We start from the raw sequence: 3,358 nt of genomic DNA on the forward strand, positions 1-3,358 counted from the left end.
AGAGGAGGATTTATTCAATCACATAGTTTAGGCTCCTAGAATATGGTGTCCTTGTGACAATCTATTTGATTATATCGAAAGGCCCCATCCAGATTAGTATCACATTAGTATTGTCAAAGAACAATATCAATACCAATACCGAGAACTAAATCCTTGGTAACTGAGTATGAGTTCCATTAATAAAAGCTTTAAGGTCATTATCAACTATCTTTCTCATTTTTTTTGCCGCTAGATGGGAATCTGTTTCCAAAAGAAAGATGTGGTGAAGGAATAGTATATCACAACCCATGATAGAATGATCAAGTCGGCTTTGTTCTGTTGTATGGGGTATTAAAGGGAAGTAACATTATTCATCCAAAGAAAAAAGGGAAGGAAAGAGAAATTTTAAAACTTAAAGAAAATTTTCAATTATACCCAATGTGAACTCCAAATAATTTTGTATTTTATTATTAAATTTTATTTTACTTTGGTTAAAAAAATAAAAATTACATGTAAAATGTATCATTACTAAATATGAGTAGAAATTTAAGTAGTTTTATTTACCAAAAAAAAAAAGTAGTTTACTTTAATCAAGTACATGGCATATCCCATCACAATAGTTTCTTTTTTCGGTTTTAAAGATTTTTATTTTCTTTCCCTTTCTTTTACAATCAAACATAGCCATTAGAGGTGAAAGTTTGGCTCTAACAACCCTGGCCCGCCCTGAGCCCGAATAGGGTTTGGGCCAAGTTTTTTGACCCTGAGGGCATGTTAGAGTTAAAAAAAAAAACCCCCAATCCTGACCCAGGGTTGGGTTGGATTAGGTTTGAGGCATCAACCCGGCCCAACCCAGCCTGAAATTTAACCTTATATCTTTATAATAGAAATTAGGGCTCCAATAGGTATTTTATTTTTCTATAATTTTTTAATATATAAGACATGAATGGAAAAAACATGTCAATCATGATTAATCCAACCATTATAGAAGTCAAGGTCAATCCAACCCAGCCTTGATAGGGTCAATTAGGCAAGGTTGGGTTGATATGAACATGATAGGGTTGAGCCTAAACATGGACCAGATAGGGTTGGGTTGGGCCTGGGTTGAATTTTGAGGACCTAAGGTTAGATTAGGGTTTTAAGAAATACGGCCCAACTCAGCCCTCTTTTACCCCAAATAGCCATCAGAAAAAGGTGTATGTTTTTATTTTAGGCCTTTTGGTTCCATTTCGCATGGGAAAGATGAAATTTTCATCGTCCATCGATCATGTAGTACAGGCGGCCCTTGTAAGGCCATTAGATGTGAATCTGCATACTCTCTCTCTCTCGCTCTCTCTCTCTGTGTTTGTGTGTGAATACCCTTTTTGACTAGTGAAATTCCCTCTGCCTTCTACAGTTTATGGTGGGTTTCTATTGGTCTCAGATTTCAAGTTCAATGGGCAAAGTTTTCAATGGCCTAGTGTAAGGTTAAATGAGTTAAGGTTTCAAGTCCATCATGGGTTCACTTTGGTAGGTAATTCATGGACGTTGCAACGGTTGCCAGTTCACAAACGTTTTAGGTTTTAGGTTTCAAGCTCATTATGGGTTCTCCAGCGGCAATTCATAGAAATTGCAGATTCAAGTTGTTTTTTGTTCACAATGGGTTGTGATTCCTTTTGTTGTCTAGTATTGTTGGGGTCACTTTAATGGTAATTACTGGGGATGTCAATTCCAAGCCCGTACCGGTAGGCCTGACTGAGCTCGACACATTTATGGCCCGACCTAGACCGGCTTAATTAATAAACATGTCGGCCCTAAGCCTGACCCCTTTATAAATAGGTAGTACATTGTGTAAGGGGTAAGCCCGATGTGCCTCCTGACTGGCCCGGCCCATTTACAAGCTCAACTCGGATCGACACGTTTAGCCCAATCCTACAATTGGGTTTTCAGCTTAGGGAAGAGGAATCCCTAACATGTAGTCCAACACCCTACTATAGAAGACTGCAGAAAGAATTTCTAAGGTCTGAAAACTGTTCTAATTGCATGAACAAGTATAATAAAACTAAATTATATGAACATCAGGATTAGAACCTATTCCCTTGTATGCAAGCCTAATTCCCAATTCTAGGTGGTTGCATGCTTGGGAAATTTACTGAAAATACCTAATCATGCATCTACACTACTGTACAGTGAATTAGGGAACATTTACTCACCTACATGTTATAGATACAGTACTTCTTCTCATTCTTACTCCTCTCCTCCCCACCAAATTAGTTTGTGAAAGGTGAAAATGGGAGAATGGGAGGATGGTTTCCATTTTGTAATGGTTTGAAACCCCTATTAAGGCATGTTTGGTTTTTAGGCTCCAAACTTGAAATTTGCATTAATCCTCTGTACTGAAGTGTGGGGCCCACCTGATCTTCTTGCATGTCAAGGGTTATATGATCAGTATTAGATGCCCTATCAACCTACAAGAATGGCTGAACCATACCTGCAGGGCCCCATATAAGGAATGTAATTTTTTGTTGTACAACACTACCAGCAAGTGGCACCGACTAGCCAGAGGTCAAGCAGGGAACCTGTAGGTGACATCAAGCGCAAGCAGTTTAGGTGAACTATGTTCACTATGTACACTACACTGGCCGAGTAAGCAGTCAATCTATTCTCGGTACTTGCTATAACCTAGCACCCAGCATAGACTTGAATTTAGACACGGGATATCACACAGTCTATGTCATGCTCCTCGGGCTCTAGTGTCCATCAGTCTCCATCGTACTCAACCATAGATGAGGATGTGTCACTACTTATCTGTACCACAGTACCTACATCATCATATAAAATGAAACACATGCATGTGGTATGAGCTTCACTAAGCCTAGTGAGGATGTGGTTCATGCAAGCAAACACATTTAGGCCATGATGCGAGTATGATGCAATTCATTATATTAATGTCCATCTAGCATGCAACTAAGTTGGGTTAATGTTACTGCAATGCATTAGGCAATGTCGCTAGTCCCGAAATCGCCATCGATCACCTAATGATACAGATCCTAGTAGTAGTTAGGATCTTATTGGTCCCAGAATGTGCCCTCAGTCACCCTGGGAACCCTTGATAACCCCATCTTGGCAACTACAATAGTAGAATTACCATTGACCATGCCGGGCTAATTTCTACCTCTAGCAATAATCACATCGTACCACAAAAGTGAAATCCCATAAAATCCCATCGAACCTACCACAATGGGTTATCCAACACCTCACCTTTTGCTAGCAAGGGGTCATAGCATAGGGTAGTTACTCTTAACCATAATAATATATATGCCTTTCATAATGATATAATTAGTACATCTAATACAACATGAGAATCACCATCGGTACACTGCATCCTATGTCTAAGCTTAGC

This window comes from Macadamia integrifolia, chromosome 2, assembly GCF_013358625.1.
Source record: "Macadamia integrifolia cultivar HAES 741 chromosome 2, SCU_Mint_v3, whole genome shotgun sequence".
In the NCBI taxonomy this organism is placed as follows: Eukaryota; Viridiplantae; Streptophyta; class Magnoliopsida; order Proteales; family Proteaceae; genus Macadamia; species Macadamia integrifolia.